We start from the raw sequence: 25,012 nt of genomic DNA on the forward strand, positions 1-25,012 counted from the left end.
ACCTTTGCAGAATCCACGAGAACAGTGTTAGCAAACTGTTCCAAGAAGGGAAGGGTGGAACTCTGTGTGATGAAGTCACACATCAGAAAGCAATCTCTCAGAAAGTTTCTCTGTAGTTATGATGTGAGGACATTTCCTTTTTCACCATGGGCCCCTAGGGCTACCAAATATCACTTTCCAGATTCCACGAAAAGAGTGTTAGCAAACTGCTTCTTGAGGCATAGGTTGTAACTCTGTGAGATGAATTCACAGATCAGAAAGAAGTTTCTCAGAAAGCTTCTTTCACGTTTTGAACGGATGAAATTTCCTTTATCAGCGTAGGCCTCAATGCGATCCAAGGAAGCCCTTCTCAGCTTCCTCAAAGACAGTGTTAATGGACTGCTCCACGAAACATAAGTGTAACTCTGTGAGATGAATTCACACATCACCAAGAAGTTTCTAAGAAAGCTTCTTTCTTTTCATCTGTGGATATTTCCTTTGTCACCGTAAGGTTCATTGCGCTGATAAACCAAATTGCAGATTTCCAGAAAACTGTGTTAACAAACTGATCACTGAAGAGAAACGTGTAACTCTGTGAGTTGCATTCACACATGGCAATGCAGTTTCTCAGAAAGCTTCTCTTAGTTATTCTGTGAGGATAATTCCTTTTTCACCCTAGCCCTCAATGAGCTCCCAAATATACCTTTGCAGAATCCACGAGAACAGTGTTAGCAAACTGTTCCAAGAAGGGAAGGGTGGAACTCTGTGTGATGAAGTACACATCAGAAAGCAATCTCTCAGAAAGTTTCTCTGTATTTATGTGAGGACATTTCCTTTTTCACCATGGGCCCCTATGGGCTACCAAATATCACTTTCCAATTCCAGATTCCACGAAAGAGTGTTAGCAAACTGCTTCTTGAGGCATAGGTTGTAACTCTGTGAGATGAATTCACAGATCAGAAAGAAGTTTCTCAGAAAGCTTCTTTCACGTTTTGAACGGATGAAATTTCCTTTATCAGCGTAGGCCTCAATGCGATCCAAGGAAGCCCTTCTCAGCTTCCTCAAAGACAGTGTTAATGGACTGCTCCACGAAACATAAGTGTAACTCTGTGAGATGAATTCACACATCACCAAGAAGTTTCTAAGAAAGCTTCTTTCTATTTTCATCTGTGGATATTTCCTTTGTCACCGTAAGGTTCATTGCGCTATGAAATACCAAATTGCAGATTTCCAGAAAACTGTGTTAACAAACTGATCACTGAAGAGAAACGTGTAACTCTGTGAGTTGCATTCACACATGGCAATGCAGTTTCTCAGAAAGCTTCTCTTTAGTTATTATGTGAGGATAATTCCTTTTTCACCCTAGCCCTCAATGAGCTCCCAAATATACCTTTGCAGAATCCACGAGAACAGTGTTAGCAAACTGTTCCAAGAAGGGAAGGGTGGAACTCTGTGTGATGAAGTCACACATCAGAAAGCAATCTCTCAGAAAGTTTCCTGTAGTTATTATGTGAGGACATTTCCTTTTTCACCATGGGCCCCTATGGGCTACCAAATATCACTTTCCAGATTCCACGAAAAGAGTGTTAGCAAACTGCTTCTTGAGGCATAGGTTGTAACTCTGTGAGATGAATTCACAGATCAGAAAGAAGTTTCTCAGAAAGCTTCTTTCACGTTTTGAACGGATGAAATTTCCTTTATCAGCGTAGGCCTCAATGCGATCCAAGGAAGCCCTTCTCAGCTTCCTCAAAGACAGTGTTAATGGACTGCTCCACGAAACATAAGTGTAACTCTGTGAGATGAATTCACACATCACCAGAAGTTTCTAAGAAAGCTTCTTTCTAGTTTATCTGTGGATATTTCCTTTGTCACCGTAAGGTTCATTGCGCTATGAAATACCAAATTGCAGATTTCCAGAAAACTGTGTTAACAAACTGATCACTGAAGAGAAACGTGTAACTCTGTGAGTTGCATTCACACATGGCAATGCAGTTTCTCAGAAAGCTTCTCTTTAGTTATTATGTGAGGATAATTCCTTTTCACCTAGCCCTCAATGAGCTCCCAAATATACCTTTGCAGAATCCACGAGAACAGTGTTAGCAAACTGTTCCAAGAAGGGGTGTGGAACTCTGTGTGATGAAGTCACACATCAGAAAGCAATCTCTCAGAAAGTTTCTCTGTAGTTATGTGAGGACATTTCCTTTTTCACCATGGGCCCCTAGGGCTACCAAATATCACTTTCCAGATTCCACGAAAAGAGTGTTAGCAAACTGCTTCTTGAGGCATAGGTTGTAACTCTGTGAGATGAATTCACAGATCAGAAAGAAGTTTCTCAGAAAGCTTCTTTCACGTTTTGAACGGATGAAATTTCCTTTATCAGCGTAGGCCTCAATGCGATCCAAGGAAGCCCTTCTCAGCTTCCTCAAAGAGTGTTAATGGACTGCTCCACGAAAATAAGTGTAACTCTGTGAGATGAATTCACACATCACCAAGAAGTTTCTAAAAAGCTTCTTTCTAGTTTTCATCTGTGGATATTTCCTTTGTAACCGTACAGGTTCATTGCGCTATGAATACCAAATTGCAGATTTCCAGAAACTGTGGTTAACAAACTGGACACTGAAGAGAAACGTGTACTCTGTGAGTTGCATTCACACATTTCAAAGAAGTTTCTCAGAAAGCTTCTCTTTAGCTGTTATGTGAGGATAATTCCTTTTTCACCCTAGCCCTCAATGAGCTCCCAAATATACCTTTGCAGAATCCCCGAGAACGAGAGTGTTAGCAAACTGTTCAGAGAAGGGAAGTGTAGGAACTCTGTGTGATGAAAGTCACACATAAGAAAGCAATCTCTCAGAAAGTTTCTCTGTAGTTATTTGTGACGACATTTCCTTTTTCCCCATGGGCCCCTAAGGGCTACCAAATATCACTTTGCAGATTCCACGAAAAGAGTGTTAGCAAACTGCTTCTTGAGGCATAGGTTGTAACTCTGTGAGATGAATTCACAGATAAGAAAAAGTTTCTCAGAAAGCTTCTTCCCGTTTGAACGGGATGAAATTCCTTTATCAGCGTAGGCCTCAATGCGATCCAAGGAAGCCCTTCTCAGCTTCCTGAAAGACAGTGTTAATGGACTGCTCCACGAAACATAAGTGTAAATCTGTGAGATGAGTTCACACATCACCACGAAGTTTCCAAGAAAGCTTCTTTCTAGTTTTCATCTGTGGATATTTGCCTTGTCACCGTTAGGTTCATTGCGCTATGAAATATCAAATTTCAGATTTCCAGAAAACTGTGTTAACAAACTGATCACTGAAGAGAAACATGTAACTCTGTGAGTTGCATTCACACATGGCAATGCAGTTTCTCAGAAAGCTTCTCTTTAGTAATTATGTGAGGATAATTCCTTTTTCACCCTAGCCCTCAAAGAGCTCCCAAATACACCTTTGCAGAATCCACGAGAAGAGTGTTAGCAAACTGTTCCAAGAAGGAAGTGTGGAACTCTGTGTGATGAAATCACACATCAGAAAGCAATCTCTCAGAAAGTTTCTCTGTAGTTATTATGTGAGGACATTTCCTTTTTCACCATGGGCCACTGTTGGCTACAAAATAATACTTTCCACATTCCACAAAAAGAGGGACAGCAAACTGCTTCTTGAGGCATAGGTTGTAACTCTGTGAGATGAATTCACAGATCAGAAAGAAGTTTCTCAGAAAGCTTCTTTCACGTTTTGAACAGATGAAATTTCCTTTATCAGCGTAGGCCTCAATGCGATCCAATTAAGCCCTTCTCAGCTTCCTCAAAGACAGTGTTAATGGTCTGCTCCACGAAAGATAAGTGTAACTCTGTGAGATGAATTCACACATCACCAAGAAGTTTCTACGAAATCTTCTTTCTAGTTTTCATATGTGGATATTTCCTTTGTCACCGTAAGGATCACTGTGCTATGAAATACGAAATTGCAGATTTCCAGAAAACTGTGTTAACAAAACTGATCACTGAAGAGAAACATGTAACTCTGTGAGTTGCATTCACACATGGCAATGCAGTTTCTCAGAAAGCTTCTCTTTAGTTATTATGTGAGGATAATTCCTTTTTCACCCTAGCCCTCAATGAGCACTCAAATATATCTTTGCAGAATCCACGAGAACAGTGTTAGCAAATTGTTCCAAGAAGGGAAGGGTGGAACTCTGTGTGATGAAGTCACACATCAGAAAAAGCAATCTCTCAGAAAGTCTCTCTGTAGTTATTATGTGAGTACATTTCCTTCTTCACCATGGGCCGCTATGGGCTACCAAATATCACTTTCCAGATTCCACGAAAACAGTGTTAGCAAACTGCTTCTTGAGGCATAGGTTGTAACTCTGTGAGATGAATTCACAGATCAGAAAGAAGTTTCTCAGAAAGCTTCTTTCACGTTTTGAACAGATGAAATTTCCTTTATCAGCGTAGGCCTCAATGCGATCCAATTAAGCCCTTCTCAGCTTCCTCAAAGACAGTGTTAATGGTCTGCTCCACGAAAGATAAGTGTAACTCTGTGAGATGAATTCACACATCACCAAGAAGTTTCTAAGAAAGCTTCTTTCTAGTTTTCATCTGTGGATATTTCCATTGTCACCATAAGGTTCATTGCGCTATGAAATACCAAATTTCAGTTTTCCAGAAAACTGTGTTAACAAACTGATCACTGAACAGAAACGTTGTAACTCTGTGAGTTGCATTCACACATGGCTGTGCAGTTTCTCAGAAAGCTTCTCCTTAGTTATTATGTGAGGATAATTCCTTTTTCACCCTAGTCCTCAATGAGCTCCAAAATATTACCTTTGCAGAATCCACGAGAACAGTGTTAGTAAACTGTTCCAAGAAGGGAAGGTGGAACTCTGTGTGATGAAGTCACACATCAGAAAGCAATCTCTCAGAAAGTTTCTCTGTAGTTATTATGTGAGGACATTTCCTTTTTCACCATGGGCTCCTATGGGCTACGAAATATCACTTTCAAGATTTCACGAAAAAGAGTGTTAGCAAACTGCTTCTGGAGGCATAGGTTGTAAATCTGTGAGATGAAATCACAGATAGGAAAGAAGTTTCTCAGAAAGCTTCTTTCAAGTTTTAAACGGATGTAATTTCCTTTATCAGCGTAGGCCTCAATCCGATCCAAGGAAGCCCTTCTCAGCTTCCTCAAAGACAGTGTTAATGGACTGCTCCACCAAACATAAGTGTAACTCTGTGAGATGAATTCACACATCACCAAGAAGTTTCTAGAAAAGCTTCTTTCTAGTTTTCATCTGTGGATATTTCCTTTGTCACCGTCAGGTTCATTGCGCTATGAAATACCAAATTGCAGATTTCCAGAAAACTGTGTTAACAAACTGATCACTGAAGAGAAACGTGTAAGTCTGTGAGTTGCATTCACACATGGCAGTGCAGTTTCTCAGAAGGCTTCTCTTTAGTTATTATGTGATGATAATTCCTTTTTCACCCTAGTCCTCAATGAGCTCCCAAGTATACCGTTGCAGAATCCACGCCACCAGTGTTAGCAAACTGTTCCAAGAAGGGAAGGGTGGAACTCTGTGTGATGAAGTCAAACATCAGAAAGCAATCTCTCAGAAAGTTTTTCTGTAGTTATTATGTAAGGACATTTCCTTTTTCACCATGGGCCCCTATGGTCTACCAAATATCACTTTTCAGATTCCACGAAAAGAGTGTTAGCAAACTGCTTCTTGAGGCATAGGTTGTACCTCTGTGAGATGAATTCACAGATCAGAACAAAGTTTCTCAGAAAGATTCTTTCAAGTTTTGAATGGATGAAATTTTCTTTATCAGCGTAGGCCTCAATGCGATCCAAGGAAGCCCTTCTCAGCTTCCTCAAAGACAGTGTTAATGGACTGCTCCAAGAAACATAAGGGTAACTCTGTGAGATGAATTCACACATCACCAAGAAGTTTCTAAGAAAGCTTCTTTCTAGTTTTCATCTGTGGGTATTTCCTTTGTCAACGTAAGGTTCAATTCACTATGAAATACCAAATTGCAGATTTCTAGAAAACTGTGTTAACAAACTAATCACTGAAGAGAAACGTGTAACTCTGTGAGTTGCATTCACACATGGCAATGCAGTTTCTCAGAAAGCTTCTCTTTAGTTATTATGTGAGGATAATTCCTTTTTCACCCTAGCCCTCAATGAGCACCCAAATATATCTTTGCAGAATCCACGAGAACAGTGTTAGCAAATTGTTCCAAGAAGGGAAGGGTGGAACTCTGTGTGATGAAGTCACACATCAGAAAGCAATCTCTCAGAATGTTTCTCTGTAGTTATTATGTGAGGACATTTCCTTTTTCACCATGGGCCCCTATGGGCTACCAAATATCACTTTCCAGATTCCACGAAACGAGTGTTGGCAAAATACTTCTTGAGGCATAGGTTGTAACTCTGTGAAATGAATTCACAGATCAGAAAGAAGTTTCTCAGAAAGCTTCTTTCACGTTTTGAACGGATGAAATTTCCTTTATCAGCCTAGGCCTCAATGCAATCCAAGGAAGCCTTTCTCAGCTTCCTCAAAGACAGTGTTAATGGACTGCTCCACGAAACATAAGTGTAACTCTGTGAGATGAATTCACACATCACCAGGAAGTTTCTAAGAAAGCTTCTTTCTACTTTTTATCTGTGGATATTTCCTTTGTCACCGTAAGGTTCATTGCGCTATGAAATACCAAATTGCAGATTTCCAGAAAACTGTGTTAACAAACTGATCACTGAAGAGAGACGTGTAACTCTGTGAGTTGCATTAACACATGGCAATGCAGTTTCGCAGAAAGCTTCTCTTTAGTTATTATGTGAGGATAATTCCTTTTACTCCCTAGCCCTCAATGAGCTCCCAAATATACCTTTGCAGAATCCACGAGAACAGTGTTAGCGAACTGTTCCAAGAAGGGAAGTGTGGAACTTTGTGTGATGAAGTCACACATCAGAAACCAATTTCTCAGAAAGTTTCTCTGTAGTTATGATGTGAGGACATTTCCTTTTTCACCATGGGCCCCTAGGGGCTACCAAATATCACTTTCCAGATTCCACGAAAAGAGTGTTAGCAAACTGCTTCTTGAGGCATAGGTTGTATCTCTGTGAGATGAATTCATAGATCAGAAAGAAGTTTCTCAGAAAGCTTCTTTCACGTTTTGAACGGATGAAATTTCCTTTATCAGCATAGGCCTCAATGCGATCCAAGGAAGCCCTTCTCAGCTTCCTCAAATATAGTGTTAGTGGACTGCTCCAGGAAACATAAGTGTAACTCTGTGAGATGAATTCACACATCACCAAGAAGTTTCTAAGAAAGCTTCTTTCTACTTTTCATCTGTGGATATTTCCTTTGTCACAGTAAGGTTCATTGCACTACGAAATACCAAATTGCAGATTTCCAGAAAACTGTGTAAACAAACTGATCACTGAAGAGAAACGTGTAACTCTGTGAGTTGCATTCACACATGGCAATGCAGTTTCTCAGAGATCTTCTCTTAAGTTATTCTGTGAGGATAATTTCTTTTTCACACTAGCCCTCAATGAGCTCCCAAATATACCTTTGCAGAATCCACGAGAACAGTGTTAGCAAACTGTTCCAAGAAGAGAAGTGTGGAACTCTGTGCGATGAAGTAACACATCAGAAAGCAATCTCTCAGAAAGTTTCTCTGTAGTATTTATGTGAGGACATTTCCTTTTTCACCATAAGACCCGATGTGCTACCAAATATCACTTTCCAGATTCCACGAAAAGAGTGTTAGCAAACTACTTCTTGAGGCATAGGTTGTAACTCTGTGAGTTGAATTCACAGATCAGAAAGAAGTTTCTCAGAAAGCTTCTTTCACGTTTTGAACGGATGAAGTTGCTTTATCAGCGTAGGCCGCAATGCGATCCAAGGGAGTCCTTCTCAGCTTCCTGAAAGACAGTGTTAATGGACTGCTCCACGAAACATAAGTGTAACTCTGTGAGATGAATTCACATCTCACCAAGAAGTTTCTAAGAAAGCTTCTTTGTAGTTTTCATCTGTGGATATTTCCTTTGTCACCGTCAGGTTCATTGCGCTATGAAATACCAAATTGCAGATTTCCAGAAAACTGTGTTAACAAACTGATCACTGAAGAGAAACGTGTAACTCTGTGAGTTGCATTCACACATGGCAATGCAGTTTCTCGGAAAAATTCTCTTTAGTTATTCTGTGAGGAGAATTCCTTTTTCACCCTCGCCTTCAATGACCTCCCAAATATACCTTTGCAGAATCCACGAGAATAGTGTTAGCAAACTGTTCCAAGAAGGGAAGGGTGGAACCCTGTGTGATGAAGTCACACATCAGAAAGCAATCTCTCAGAAAGTTTTTATGTAGTTAGTAAGTGAGGACATTTCCTTTTTCACCTTGGGCCCCTATGGGCTACCAAATATCACTTTGCAGATTCCACGAAAAGAGTGTTACCAAACTGCTTCTTGAGGCATAGGTTGTAACTCTGTGAGATGAATTCACAGATCAGAAAGAAGTTTCTCAGAAAGCTTCTTTCACTTGTTGAACGGATGAAATTTCCTTTATCAGCGTATGCCTCAATGCAATCCAAGGAAGCCCTTCTCAGCTTCCTCAAAGACAGTGTTAATGGACTGCTCCACGAAACATAAGTGTAACTCTGTGAGATGTATTCACACATCACCAATTAGTTTCTAAGAAAGCTTCTTTCCAGTTTTCATCTGTGGATATTTCCTTTGTCACAGTTAGGTTCATTGCGCTATGAAATACCAAATTGCAGATTTCCAGAAAACTGTGTTAACAAACGGATCACTGAAGAGAAACGTGTAACTCTGTGAGTTGCATTCACACATGGCAATGCAGTTTCTCAGAAAGCTTCTCTTAATTATTATGTGAGGATAATTCCTTTTTCACCCCAGCCCTCAATGGGCTCCCAAATATACCTTTGCAGAATCCACGACAACAGTGTTAGCAAACTGTTCCAAGAAGGGAAGGATGGAACTCTGTGTGATGAAGTCACACTTCAGAAAGCAATCTCTCAGAAAGTTTCTGTAGTTAATATGTGAGGACATTTCCTTTTTCACCTTGGGCCCCTATGGGCTACCAAATATCACTTTCCAGATTCCACGAAAAGAGTGTTAGCAAACTGCTTCTTGAGGCATAGGTTGTAACACTGTGAGATGAATTCACAGATCAGAAAGAAGTTTCTCAGAGAGCTTCTTTCACGTTTTGACCGGATGAAATTTCGTTTAACAGCGTGGGCCTCAATGCGATCCAAAGAAGCCCTTCTCAGATTCCTCAAATACAGTGTTAAAGGACTGCTCCACGAAATATAAGTGTAACTCTGTGAGATGAATTCACACGTCACCAAGAAATGTCTAAGAAAGCTTCTTTCTAGTTTTCATCTGTGGATATTTCCTTTGTCACCGTAAGGTTCATTGCGCTATGAAATACCAAATTGCAGATTTCCAGAAAACTGTGTTAGCAAACTGATCACTGAAGAGAAACGTGTAACTCTGTGAGTTGCATTCACACATGGCAATGCAGTTTCTCGGAAAGCTTCTCTTAATTATTATGTGAGGAAAATTCCTTTTTCACCCTAGCCCTCAATGAGCTCCCAAATATACCTTTGCAGAATCCACGACAACAGTGTTAGCAACCTGTTCCAAGAAGGGAAGAGTGGAACTCTGTGTGATGAAGTCACACATCAGAAAGAAATCTCTCAGAAAGTTTCTCTGCAGTTATTATGTGAGGACATTTCCTTTTTCACCATGGGCCCCTACGGGCTACCAAATATCACTTTCCAGATTCCACGAAGAAAGTGTTAGCAAACTGCTTCTTGAGACATAGGTTGTAACTCTCTGAGATGAATACACAGATCAGAAAGAAGTTTCTCAGAAAGCTTCTTTCACGTTTTGAACGGATGAACTTTCCTTTATCAGCGTAGGACTCAAAGCGATCCAAGGAAGCCCTTCTCAGTTCCTGAAATACAGTGTTAATGGACTGCTCCACGAAACATAAGTGTAACTCTGTGAGATGAATTCACACATCACCCAGAAGTTTCTAAGAAAGCTTCTTTCTAGTTTTCATCTGTGGATATTTCCTTTGTCACCGTAAGTTTCATTGCGCTATGAAATGCCAAATTGCAGATTTCCGGAAAACTGTGTTAACATACTGTTAACTGAAGAGTAACGTATAACTCTCTGAGTTGCATTCACACATGGCAATGCAGTTTCTCAGAAAGCTTCTCCTTAGTTATTCTGTGGATATAATTCCTTTTTCACCCTCGCCCTCAATGAGCTCCCAAAGATATCTTTGCAGAATCCACGACAACACTGTTAGCAAACTGTTCCAAGAAGGGACGGGTGGAATTCTGTGCGATGAAGTCACACATCGGAAAGCAATCTCTCAGAAAGTTTCTCTGTAGTTATTATGTGAGGACAATTCCTTTTTCACCATAGGACCCGATTGGCTACCAAATATCAATTTCCAGATTCCACGAAAAGAGTGTTAGTAAACTACTTCTTGAGGCATAGGTTGTAACTCTGTGAGATGAATTCACAGATCAGAAAGAAGTTTCTCAGAAAGCTTCTTTCACGTTTTGAACGGATGGAATTTCCTATATCAGCGTAGGCCGCAATGCGATCCAAGGGAGTCCTTCTCAGCTTCCTGAAGGACAGTGTTAATGGACTGCTCCACGAAACATAAGTGTAATTCTGTGAGATGAATTCACATCTCACCAAGAAGTTTCTAAGAAAGCTTCTTTGTAGTTTTCAACTGTGGATATTTCCTTTGTCACCGTAAGGTTCATTGCGCTACGAAATACCAAATTGCAGATTTCCGGAAAACTGTGTTAACAAACTGATAACTGAAGAGTAACGTATATCTCTGTGAGTTGCATTCACACATAGCAATGCAGTTTCTCAGAAAGCTTCTCCTTAGTTATTCTTTGGGGATAATTCCTTTTTCACCCTAGCCCTCAATGAGCTCCCAAAGATATCTTTGCAGAATCCACGACAACACTGTTAGCAAACTGTTCCAAGAAGGGAAGGGTGGAACTCTGTGTGATGAAGTCACACAACAGAAAGCAATCTCTCAGAAAGTTTCTCTGTAGTTATTATGTGAGGACATTTCCTTTTTCCCCATAGGACCCTATGGGCTACCAAATATCACTTTTCAGATTCCACGAACAGTGTGTTAGCAAACTGCTTCTTGAGGCATAGCTTGTACCTCGGTGAGATGAATTCACAGATCAGAAACAAGTTTCTCAGAAAGATTCTTTCACGTTTTGAATGGATGAAATTTCCTTTATCAGTGTAGGCCTCAATGCGATCCAAGGAAGCCCTTCTCAGCTTCCTCAAAGACAGTGTTAATGGACTGCTCCAAGAAACATAAGTGTAACTCTGTGAGATGAATTCACACATCACCAAGATGTTTCCAAGAAAGCTTCTTTCTAGTTTCCATCTGTGGATATTTTCTTTGTCAACGTAAGGTTCATTGCGCTATGAAATACCAAATTGCAGATTTCCAGAAAACTGTGTTAACAAACTGATCACTGAAGAGAAACGTGTAACTCTGTGAGTTGCATTCACACATGGCAATGCAGTTTCTCAGAAAGCTTCTCTTAATTATTGTGTGAGGATAATTCGTTTTTCACCCTAGCCCTCAATGGGCTCCCAAATATACCTTTGCAGAATCCACGACAACAGTGTTAGCAAACTGTTCTAAGAAGGGAAGGGTGGAACTCTGTGTGATGAAGTCACACATCAGAAAGCAATCTCTCAGAATGTTTCTCTGTAGTTATTATGTGAGGACATTTCCTTTTTCACCATGGGCCCCTATGGGCTACCAAATATCACTTTGCAGATTCCACGAAAAGAGTGTTAGCAAACTGCTTCTTTAGGCATAGTTGTAACCCTCTGAGTTGAATTCACAGATTAGAAAGAAGTTTCTCAGAAAGCTTCTTTCACGTTTTGAACGGATGAAATTTCCTTTATCAGCGTAGGCCTCAATGCGATCCAAGGAAGCCGTTCCCAGCTTCCTCAAAAAGAGTGTTAATGGACTGCTCCACGAAACATAAGTGTAACTCTGTGAGATTAATTCACACATCACCAAGAAGTTTCTAAGAAAGCTTCTTTCTAGTTTTCCTATGTGGATATTTCCTTTGTCACCGTAAGCTTCATTGCGCTATGAAATACCAAATTGCAGATTTCCGAAAACTATGTTAACAAACTGATCACTGAAGAGAAACGTGTAACTCTGTGAGTTGCATTCAAACAGGGCAATGCGGTTTCTCGGAAAGCTTCTTTTAGGTATTATTTGAGGATAATTCCTTTTTCACCCTAGACCACAATGAGCTCCCAAATATAACTTTGCAGAACCCACGAGAACAGTGTTAGCAAACTGTTCCAAGAAGGGACGGGTGGAACTCTGTGTGATGAAGTCACACATCAGAAAGGAATCTCTCAGAAAGTTTCTCTGTAGTTAATATGTGAGGACATTTCCTTTTTCACCATGGGCCCCTATGGGCTACCAAATATCACTTTCCAGATTCCACGAAAAGAGTGTTAGCAAACTGCTTCTGAGGCATAGGTTGTAACTCTGTGAGATGAATTCACAGATCAGAAAGAAGTTTCTCCGAAAGCTTCTTTCACGTTTTGACCGGATGAAATTTCATTTAACAGCGTGGGCCTCAATGCGATCCAAAGAAGCCCTTCTCAGCTTCCTCAAAGACAGTGTTAATGGACTGCTCCACGAAACATAAGTGTAACTCTGTGAGATGAATTCAGACATCACCAAGAAATTTCAAAAAAGCTTCTCTCCAGTTTTCATCTGTGGATATTTCCTTTGTCACCGTAAGGTTCATTGCGCTATGAAATACCAAATTGCAGATTTCCAGAAAACTGTGTTAGCAAACTCATCACTGAAGAGAAACGTGTAAATCTGTGAGTTGCATTCACACATGGCAATGCAGTTTCTCGGAAAGCTTCTCTTAATTATTATGTGAGGAAAATTCCTTTTTGACCCTAGCCCTCAATGAGCTCCCAAATATACCTTTGCAGAATCCACGACAACAGTGTTAGTAACCTGTTCCAAGAAGGGAAGGGTGGAACTCTGTGTGATGAAGTCACACATCAGAAAGCAATCTCTCAGAAAGTTTCTTTGTAGTTATTATGTGAGGACATTTCCTTTTTCACCATGGGCCCCTACGGGCTACCAAATATCACTTTCCAGATTCCACGAAAAGAGTGTTAGCAAACTGCTTCTTGAGGCATAGGTTGTAACTCTGTGAGATGAATTCACATATCAGAAAGACGTTTCTCCGAAAGTTTCTCTCACGTGTTGAACGGAAGAAATTTCCTTTATCAGCGTAGGACTCAATGCGATCCAAGGAAGCCCTTCTCAGCTTCCTCAAAGACAGTGTTAATGGACTGCTCCACGAAACATAAGTGTAACTCTGTGAGATGTATTCACACATCACCAATTAGTTTCTAAGAAAGCTTCTTTCCGGTTTTCATCTGTGGATGTTTCCTTTGTCACCGTAAGGTTCATTGCGCTATGAAATACCAAATTGCAGATTTCCAGAAAACTGTGTTAACAAACGGATCACTGAAGAGAAACGTGTAACTCTGTGAGTTGCATTCACACATGGCCATGCAGGTTCTCAGAAAGCTTCCCTTAATTGTTATGTGAGGATAATTCCTTTTTCACCCTAGCCCTCAATGGGCTCCCAAATATACCTTTGCAGAATCCACGACAACAATGATAGCAAACTGTTCCAAGAAGGGAAGGGTGGAACTCTGTGTGATGAAGTCACACATCAAAAAGCAATCTCTCAGAAAGTTTCTCTGTAGTTATTATGTGAGGACATTTCCTTTTTCACCATGGGCCCCTATGGTCTACCAAAGATCACTTTGCAGATTCCACGAAAAGAGTGTTAGCAAACTGCTTCTTTAGGCATAGTTGTAACCCTCTGAGTTGAATTCACAGATTAGAAAGAAGTTTCTCAGAAAGCTTCTTTCACGTTTTGAACGGATGAAATTTCCTTTATCAGCGTAGGCCTCAATGCGATCCAAGGAAGCCGTTCCCAGCTTCCTCAAAAAGAGTGTTAATGGACTGCTCCACGAAACATAAGTGTAACTCTGTGAGATGAATTCACACATCACCAAGAAGTTTCTAAGAAAGCTTCTTTCTAGTTTTCCTATGTGGATATTTCCTTTGTCACCGTAAGCTTCATTGCGCTATGAAATACCAAATTGCAGATTTCCGAAAACTATGTTAACAAACTGATCACTGAAGAGAAACGTGTAACTCTGTGAGTTGCATTCAAACAGGGCAATGCGGTTTCTCGGAAAGCTTCTTTTAGGTATTATTTGAGGATAATTCCTTTTTCACCCTAGACCTCAATGAGCTCCCAAATATAACTTTGCAGAACCCACGAGAACAGTGTTAGCAAACTGTTCCAAGAAGGGACGGGTGGAACTCTGTGTGATGAAGTCACACATCAGAAAGGAATCTCTCAGAAAGTTTCTCTGTAGTTAATATGTGAGGACATTTCCTTTTTCACCATGGGCCCCTATGGGCTACCAAATATCACTTTCCAGATTCCACGAAAAGACTGTTAGCAAACTGCTTCTGAGGCATAGGTTGTAACTCTGTGAGATGAATTCACAGATCAGAAAGAAGTTTCTCAGAAAGCTTCTTTCACGTTTTGACCGGATGAAATTTCGTTTAACAGCGTGGGCCTCAATGCGATCCAAAGAAGCCCTTCTCAGCTTCCTCAAAGACAGTGTTAATGGACTGCTCCACGAAACATAAGTGTAACTCTATGAGATGAATTCAGACATCACCAAGAAATTCCAAAAATCTTCTCTCCAGTTTTCATCTGTGGATATTTCCTTTGTCACCGTAAGGTTCATTGCGCTATGAAATACCAAATTGCAGATTTCCAGAAAACTGTGTTAGCAAACTCATCACTGAAGGGAAACGTGTAAATCTGTGAGTTGCATTCACACATGGCAATGCAGTTTCTCGGAAAGCTTCTCTTAATTATTATGTGAGTTAAATTCCTTTTTGACCCTAGCCCTCAATGAGCTCCCAAATATATCTTTGCAGAATCCACGACAACAGTGTTAGTAACCTGTTCCAAGAAGGGAAGGGTGGAATCTGTGTGATGAAGTCACACATCAGAAAGCAATCTCTCAGAAAGTTTCTTTGTAGTTATTATGTGAGGACATTTCCTTTTTCACCATGGGCCCCTACGGGCTACCAAATATCACTTTCCAGATTCCACGAAGAGAGTGTTAGCAAACTGCTTCTCGAGACATAGCTTGTACCTCTGTGAGATGAATTCACAGATCAGAAACAAGTTTCTCAGAAAGATTCTTTCACGTTTTGAATGGATGAAATTTCCTTTATCAGCGTAGGCCTCAAAGCGATCCAAGGAAGCCCTTCTCAGCTTCCTCAAAGACAGTGTTAATGGACTGCTCCACGAAACATAAGTGTAACTCTGTGAGATGAATTCACAAATCACCAAGTGGTTTCTAAGAAAGCTTCTTTCTAGTTTTCATCTGTGGATATTTCCTTTGTCACCGTAAGGTTCATTGCGCTATGAAATACCAAATTGCAGATTTCCAGAAAACTGTGTTAGCAAACTGATCACTGAAGAGAAACGTGTAACTCTGTGAGTTGCATTCACACATGGCAATGCAGTTTCTCGGAAAGCTTCTCTTAATTATTATGTGAGGATAATTCCTTTTTCACCCAAGCCCTCAATGGGCTCCCAAATATACATTTGCAGAATCCACGACAACACTGTTAGCAAACTGTTCCAAGAAGGGAAGGGTGGAACTCGGTGTGATGAAGTCACACATCAGAAAGCAATCTCTCAGAACGTTTCTCTGTAGTTATGATGTAAGGACATTTCCTTTTTCACCATGGGACCCTATGGGCTACCAAATATCACTTTGCAGTTTCCAAGAAAAGAGTGTTAGCAAACTGCTTCCTGAGGTCTAAGTTGTAAGTCTAAGAGATGAACTCACTGAACAGAAAGAAGTTTCTCAGAAAGCTTCTTTCACCTTTTGAACTGATGAAATTGCCTTTACCAGTGTAGGCTTCAATGCGATCCAAAGAAGCACTTCTGAGCTTCCTCAAAGACAGTGTTAATGGACTGCTCCACGAAATATAAGTGTAATTATGTGAGAAGAATTCACGCATCACCAAGAATTTTCCAAGAATGCTTCTGTTTTAGTTTTCATCTGAGGATATTTTCTTTGTCACCGTAAGCTTCATTACGCTATGAAGTATCTAATTACAAATTTCCAGATAACTGTGTTAACAAACTGATCACTGAAGGGAAACGTGTAACTCTGTGAGTTGCATTCACACATGGCAATGCAGATTCTCAGAAGCCTTCTTTCCAGTTTTAACCTGAGGATATTTCCTTCTTCACCAAAGCCCTCAATGAACTCCCAAATATCAGTTTGCAGAATCCACGACAACAGTGTTAGCAAACTGTTCCAAGAAGGGAAGGGTGGAATTCTGTGTGATGATGTGACACATCAGAAAGCAATCTCTCAGAAAGCTTCTCTCTAGTTATTATGTGTGTATATTTCCCTTTTCACCATGGGCCCCTATGGGCTCCCAAATATGACTTTGCAATTTCCAGGAAAAGAGTGTTAGCAACCTTCTTCCTGAGGTCTATGTTTTAAGTCTGTGAGATGAACTCACTGAGCAGAAAGAAGTTTCTCAGAAAGCTTCTTTCACGTTTTGAACTCTCGAAATTTCCTTTATCAGCGTAGGCCGAAATGCGATCCAAAGAAGCCCTTCTCAGGTTCCTCAAAGACAGTGTTAATGAACTGCTCCAAGAAACATAAGTGTAACTCTGTGAGATGAATTCACACATCACCAAGGAGTTTCTAAGAAAGCATCTTTCTAGTTTTCATCTGAGGATATTTCCTTTGTCACCGTAAGCTTCATTGTGCAATGAAGTATCTAATTGCAGATTTCCAGAAAACTGTGTCAACAAACTGATCACTGAAGAGAAACGTGTAACTATGTGAATTACATTCACGCATGGCAATGCAGTTTCTCATAAGCTTCGTTCAGTTTAGATATTTCCTTTTCAGCATAGCCTAATTCCCTTTTATCACGTGCAGAATCCTGACACATGACACTCCCAAATGGAACTCTGTGTGCATAAGTCCAATCCGACGCAATCTTCAGAAGCTTCTCTTAGTGTTAGGATACTTCATTTTCACCACTGGCCTATTTCCAAATATCCTTGAGGATCACGACAACAGTGTTAGCAAACTGTCAAGAAGGAAGGTGGAATCTGTGTGATGAAGTCACATATCAGAAAGCAATCTCTCTAGAAAGATTCTCTCTTTTCTTATGTGAGAATACTTCTTTTTCACCATGGGCCCCTATGGGGCGTCAAAAATATCACTTTCCAGATTACACCGAAAAGAGTGTTAGCAAACTGCTTCTTGAGGCATAGGTTGTAACTCCTGTGAGATGAATTCACAGATCAGAAAGAAGTTTCTCAGAAAGCTTCTTTCACGTTTGGAACGGATGAAATTTCCTTTATCAGCATAGACCTCAATGCGATCCAAGGAAGCCCTTCTCAGCTTCCTCAAAGACAGTGTTAATGGACTGCTCCACGAAACATAAGTGTAACTCTGTGAGATGAATTCACACATCACCAAGAAGTTTCTAAGAAAGCTTCTTTCCAGTTTTCATCTGTGGATATTTCCTTTGTCACCGTCGGGTTCATTGCGCTATGAAATACCAAATTGCAGATTTCCAGAAAACTGTGTTAACAAACTGATCACTGAAGAGAATCGTGTAACTCTGCATGTTGCATTCACACATGGCAATGCAGGTTCTCAGAAAACTTCTCTTTAGTTGTTATGTGAGGATAATTTCTTTTTCACCCTAGCCCTCAAGGAGCGCCCAAATATACCTTTGCAGAATCCACAAGAACAGTGTTAGCAAACTGTTCCAAGAACGGAAGGGTGGAATTCTGTGTGATGAAGTCACACATCAGAAAGCAATCTCTCAGAAAGTTTCTCTGTAGTTATTATGTGAGGACATTTCATTTTATACCATGGGCCCCTATGGGCTACCAAATATCACTTTCCAGATTGCACGAAAAGAGTGTTAGCAAACTGCTTCTTGAGGCATAAGTTGTAACTCTGTGAGATGAATTCACAGATCAGAAAGAAGTTTCTCAGAAAGCTTCTTTCACGTTTTGAACGGATGAAATTTCCTTTATCAGCGTAGGCCTCAATGCGATCTGAGGAAGCCCTTCTCAGCTTCCTCAAAGACAGTGTTAATGGACTGCTCAACGAAACATAAGTGTAACTCTGTGAGATGAATTCACACATCACCAAGAAGTTTCTAAGAAAGCTTCTTTCTAGTTTTCATCTGTCGACATTTCCTTTGTCACCATAAGGTTCATTGCGCTATGAAATACCAAATTGCAGATTTCCAGAAAACTGTGTTAACAAACTGATCACTGTGGAAAAACGTGTAACTCTGTGAGTTGCATTCACACATGGCAATGCAGTTTCTCAGAAAGCTTCTCTTTAGTTGTTATATGAGGATAATTCCTTTTTCACCCTAGCCCTCAATGAGCTCCCAAATATACCTTTGCAAAATCCAAGAGAACAGTGTTAGCAAACTGTTCCAAGAAGGGAAGGGTGGAACTCTGTGTGATGAAGTCACACATCAGAAAGCAATCTCTCAGAAAGTTTCTCTGTAGTTATGATGTGAGGACATTTCCTTTTTCACCATGGCCCCCTATGGGCTACCAAATATCACTTTCCAGGTTCCACGAAAAGAGTGTTAGCAAACTGCTTCTTGAGGCATAGGTTGTAACTCTGTGAGGTGAATTCACAGATCAGAAAGAAGTTTCTCAGAAAGCTTCTTTCACGTTTTGAACGGATGACATTTCCTTTATCAGGGTAGGCCTCAATGGGATCCAAGGAATCCCTTCTCAGTGTCCTCAAATGCAGTGTTAATGGACTGCTACACGAAACATAAGTATAACTCTGTGAGATGAATTCACACATCACCAAGAAGTTTCTATGAAAGCTTTTTCTAGTTTTCATCTGTGGATATTTCCATTGTCACCGTAAGGTTCATTGCGCTATGAAATACCAAATTGCAGATTTCCAGAAAACTGTGTTCACAAACTGATAACTGAAGAGAAACGTGAAACTCTGTGAGTTGCATTCACACATGGCAATGCAGTTTCTCAGAAAGCTTCTCTTTAGTTATTATGTGAGGATGATTCCTTTTTCCCCATAGCCCTCAATGAGCGCCCAAATATACCTTTGCAGTATCCACGAGAACAGTGTGAGCAAACTGTTCCAAGAAGGGAAGGGTGGAACTCTGTGTGATGAAGTCACACATCAGAAAGCAATCTCTCAGAAAGTTTCTCTGTAGTTATTATATGAGGACATTTTCTTTTTCACCATGGGCCCCAATGGGCCAGCAAATATGACTTTCCAGATTCCACGAAAAGAGTGTTACCAAACTGCTTCTTGAGAGATAGGTTGTAACTCTGTGAGATGAATTCACAGATCAGAAAGAAGTTTCTCAGAAAGCTTCTTTCACGTTTTGAACGGGTGAAATGTCCTTTATCAGCGTAGGCCTCAATGAGATCCAAGGAAGCCCTTCTCAGCTTCCTCAAAGACAGTGTTAATGGACTGCTCCACGAAACATAAGTGTAACTCTGTGAGATGAATTAACACATCACCAAGAAGTTCCTAAGAAAGCTTCTTTCTAGTTTTCATCTTTGGATATTCCCTTTGTCATCGTAAGGTTCATTGCACTATGAAATACCAAATTGCAGTTTTCCAGAGAACTGTGTTAACAAACTGTTCACTGAGTAGAAACGTGTAACTCTGTGAGTTGCATTCACACATGGCAATGCAGTTTCTCAGAAAGCTTCTCTTTAGTTGTTATTGATAATAATTCTTTTTTCACCCTAGCACTCAATGAGCTCCCAAATATACCTTTGCAGAATCCACCAGAACTCTGTTAGAAAACTGTTCCAAGAAGGGAAGGGTGGAACTCTCTGCGATGAAGTCACACATCAGAAAGCAATCTCTCAGAAAGTTTCTCTGTAGTTAATATGTGAGGACATTTCCTTTTTCACCAGGGGCCCCTATGGGTTACCAAATATCACTTTCCAGATTCCAAGAAAAGAGTGTTAGCAAACTGCTTCTTGAGGCATAGGTTGTAACTCTGTGACATGAATTCAGAGATCAGAAAGAAGTTTCTCAGAAAGCTTCTTTCACGATTTGAACGGATGAAATTTCCTTTATCTGCGTAAGCCTCAATGGGATCCAAGGAGGCCCTTCTCAGCTTCCTCAAAGACAGTGTTAATGGACTGATCCACGAAACATAAGTGTAACGCTGTGAGATGAATTCACACTTCACCAAGAAGTTTCTAAGAAAGCTTCTTTCTAGTTTTCATCTGTGGATATTTCCTTTGTCACCGTAAGGTTTATTGCCCTGCGAAATACCAAATTGCAGATTTCCAGAAAACTGTGTTAACAAACTGATCACTGAAGAGAAACGTGTAACTCTGTGAGTTGCATTCACGCATGGCAATGCAGTTTCTCAGAAAGCTTCTCTTTAGTTGTTATGTGAGGATAATTCCTTTTTCACCCTAGTCCTCAATGAGCTCCCAAATATACCTTTGCAGAATACACGAGAACAGTGTTGGCAAATTATTCCAAGAAGGGAAGGGTGGAACTCTGTGTGATGAAGTCACACATCGGAAAGCAATCTCTCAGAAAGTTTCTCTGTAGTAATGATGTGAGGACATTTCATTTTTCACCATGGGCCCCTAAGGGCTACCAAATATCACTTTCCAGATTCCACGAAAAGAGTGTTTAGCAAACTACTTCTTGAATCATAGGTTGTAACTCTGTGAGATGAATTCAAACATCAGAAAGAAGTTTCTCAGAAAGCTTCTTTCACCTTTTGAACGGATAAAATTTCCGTTATCAGCGTAGCCCTCAATGCGATCCAAGGAAGCCCTTCTCAGCATCCTCAAAGACAGTGTTAATGGACTGCTCCACGAAACATAAGTGTAACTCGGTGAGATGAATTCACACATCACCAAGAAGTTTCTAAGAAAGCTTCTTTCTAGTTTTCATCTGTGGATATTACCTTTGTCATCGTCAGGTTCATTGCGCTATGAAATACCAAATTTCAGATTTCCAGAAAACTGTGTTAACAAACTGATCACTGAAGAGAAACGTGTAACTCTCTGAGTTGCATTCACACATGGCAATGCAGTTTCTGAGAAAGCTTCTCTTTAGTTGTTATGTGAGGATAATTCCTTTTTCACCCTAGTCCTCAATGAGCTCCCAAATATACCTTTGCAGAATCCACGAGAACAGTGTTAGCAAACTGTTCCAAGAAGGGAAGGGTGGAACTCTGTGTGATGAAGTCACACATCAGAAAGCAATCTCTCAGGAAGTTTCTCTGTTGTTATTATATGAGGACATTTCCTTTTTCACCATGGGCCCCTATGAGCTACCAAATATCACTTTCAGACTCCACGAAAACAGTGTTAGCAAACTGCTTCTTGAGGCATAGGTTGTAACACTGTGAGATGAATTCACAGATCAGAAAGAAGTTTCTCAGGAAGCTTCTTTCACGTTTTGAACGGATGAAATTTCCTTAATCAGCGTAGGCCTCAATGCGATCCAAGGAAGCCCTTCTCAGCTTCCTCAAAGACAGTGTTCATGGACTGCTCCACGAAACATAAGTGTAACTCTGGGAGATGAATTCACACATCACCAAGAAGTTTCTAAGAAAGCTTCTTTCTAGTTTTCAACTGTGGATATTTCCTTTGTCACCGTAAGGTTCATTGCGCTATGAAATACCAAGGTGCAGATTTCCAGAAAACTGTGTTAACAAAGTGATCACTGAAGACAAACGTGTAACTCTGTGAGTTGCATTCACACATGGCAATGCAGTTTCTGAGAAAGCTTCTCTTTAGTTGTTATGTGAGGATAATTCCTTTTTCACCCTAGTCCTCAATGAGCTCCCAAATATACCTTTGCAGAATACACGAGAACAGTGTTGGCAAATTATTCCAAGAAGGGAAGGGTGGAACTCTGTGTGATGAAGTCACACATCGGAAAGCAATCTCTCAGAAAGTTTCTCTGTAGTAATGATGTGAGGACATTTCATTTTTCACCATGGGCCCCTAAGGGCTACCAAATATCACTTTCCAGATTCCACGAAAAGAGTGTTTACAAACTACTTCTTGAATCATAGGTTGTAACTCTGTGAGATGAATTCAAACATCAGAAAGAAGTTTCTCAGAAAGCTTCATTCACATTTTGAACGGATAAAATTTCCGTTATCAGCGTAGCCCTCAATGCGATCCAAGGAAGCCCTTCTCAGCATCCTCAAAGACAGTGTTAATGGACTGCTCCACGAAACATAAGTGTAACTCGGTGAGATGAATTCACACATCACCAAGAAGTTTCTAAGAAAGCTTCTTTCTAGTTTTCATCTGTGGATATTACCTTTGTCATCGTCAGGTTCATTGCGCTATGAAATACCAAATTTCAGATTTCCAGAAAACTGTGTTAACAAACTGATCACTGAAGAGAAACGTGTAACTCTGTGGGTTGCATTCACACATGGCAATGCAGTTTCTCAGAAAGCTTCTCTTTAGTTGTGATGTGAGGATAATTCCTTTTTCACCCTAGCCCTCAATGAGCTCCCAAATATACCTTTGCAGAATCCACGAGAACAGTGTTAGCAAACTGTTCCAAGAAGGGAAGGGTGGACCTCTGTGTGATGAAGTCGCACATCAGAAAGCAATCTCTCAGAAAGTTTCTCTGTAGTTATTATGTGAGGACATTTCCTTTTTCACCATGGGCCCATATGGGCTACAAAATATCACTTTCCAGATTCCACGAAAAGAGTGTTAGCAAACTGCATCAGGAGGCATAGGTTGTAACTCAGTGAGATGAATTAACAGATCAGAAAGAAGTTTCTCAGAAAGCTTCTTTCAAGTTTTGAACGGATGAAATCTTCTTTATCAGCGTAGGCCTCAATGCGACCAAGGAAGCCCTTCTCAGCCTCCTCAAAGACAGTGTTAATGGACTGCTCCATGAAACATAAGTGTAACTCTGTGAGATGACTTCACACATCACCAAGAACTTTCTAAGAAAGCTTCTTTCTAGTTTTCATCTGTGGATATTTCCTTTGTCACCGTCAGGTTCATTGCGTTATGAAATACCATGTTGCAGATTTCCAGAAAAGTGTGTTAACAAACTGATCACTGAAGAGAAACGTGTAACTCTGTGAGTTGCATTCACACATGGCAATGCAGTTTCTCAGAAAAATTCTCTTTAGTTATTATGTGAGGATAATTCCTTTTTCACCCTAGTCCTCAATGAGCTCCCGAATATACCTTTGCAGAATCCACGAGAACAATGTCAGCAAACTGTTCCAAAAAGGGAAGGGTGGAACTCTGTGTGAAGAAGTCACACATCAGAAAGCAATCTCTCAAAAAGTTTCTCTGTAGTTAATATGTGAGGACATTTCCTTTTTCAACATGGGCCCCTATGGGCTACCAAATATTACTTTCCAGATTCCACGAAAAGAGTGTTAGCAAACTGCTTCTTGAGAGATAGGTTGTAACTCTGTGAGATGAATTCACAGATCAGAAAGAAGTTTCTCAGAAAGCTTCTTTCACGTTTTGAACGGATGAAATTTCCTTCATTAGCGTAGGCCTCAATGCGATCCAAGGAAGCCCTTCTCAGCTTCCTCAAAGACAGTGTGAATTGATTGCTCCACGAAACATAAGTGTAACTCTGTGAGATGAATTCACACATCACCCAGAAGTGTCTAAGAAATCTTCTTTCAAGTTTTTATCTGTGGATATATCCTTTGTCACCGTAAGGTTCATTGCGCTATGAAATAACAAATTGCAGATTTCCAGAAAACTGTGTTAACAAACTGATCACTGAAGAGAAACGTGTAACTCTGTGGGTTGCATTCACACATGGCAATGCAGTTTCTCAGAAAGCTTCTCTTTAGTTGTTGTGTGAGGATAATTCCGTTTTCACCCTAGCCGTCAATGAGCTCCCAAATATACTTTGCAGAATCCAAGAGAACAGCGTTAGCAAACTGTTCCAAGAAGGGAAGGGTGGAACTCTGTGTGATGAAGTCACACATCAGAAAGCAATCTCTCAGAAAGTTTCTCTGTAGTTATGATGTGAGGACATTTATTTTGTCACCATGGGCCCCTATGGGCTACCAAATATCATTTTCCAGATTCCACGAAAAGAGTGTTAGCAAACTGCTTCTTGAGGCATAGGTTGTAACTCTGTGAGATGAATTCACAGATCAGAAAGAATTTTCTCAGAAAGCTTCTTTCACGTTTTGAATGGATGAAATTTCCTTTATCAGCGTAGGCCTCAATGCGATCCAAGGAAGCCCTTCTCAGCTTCCTCAAAACAGTGTCAATGGACTGCTCCACGAAACATAAGTGTTACTCTGTGAGATGAATTCTCACATCACCAAGAAGTTTCTAATAAAGCTTATATCTAGTTTTCATCTGTGGATATTTCCTTTGTCACCGTAAGGTTCATTGCGCTATGAAATACCAAATTGCAGAGTTCCAGAAAACTGTGTTAACACACAGATCACTGAGGAGAAACATGTAACTCTGTGAGTTGCATTCACACATGGCAAGGCAGTTTCTCAGAAAGCTTCTCTTTAGTTGTTATGTGAGGATAATTCCTTTTTCACCCCAGCACTCAATGAGCTCCCATATACCTTTGCAGAATCCAGGAGAACAGTGTTAGCAAACTGTTCCAAGAAGGGAAGGGTGGAACTCTGTGTGATGAAGTCACACATCCGAAAGCAATCTCTCAGAAAGTTTCTCTGTAGTTTTGATGTGAGGACATTTCCTTTTTCACCATCGGAACCTCGGGGCTACCAAATATCACTTTCCAGATTCCACGAAAAGAGTGTTAGCAAACTGCTTCTTGAG

At 40.4% G+C, this 25,012-nt stretch overlaps 1 protein-coding gene across 1 annotated transcript in view; it reads left to right on the forward strand.

Moving 5' to 3' along the window:
* Positions 1-25,012, forward strand: part of LOC104679086 (golgin subfamily A member 6C-like) — a 1,122,834-nt gene that overhangs the window by 790,323 nt on the left and 307,499 nt on the right.

Source organism: Rhinopithecus roxellana, chromosome 5 (assembly GCF_007565055.1).
Source record: "Rhinopithecus roxellana isolate Shanxi Qingling chromosome 5, ASM756505v1, whole genome shotgun sequence".
NCBI classification, from domain to species: Eukaryota; Metazoa; Chordata; class Mammalia; order Primates; family Cercopithecidae; genus Rhinopithecus; species Rhinopithecus roxellana.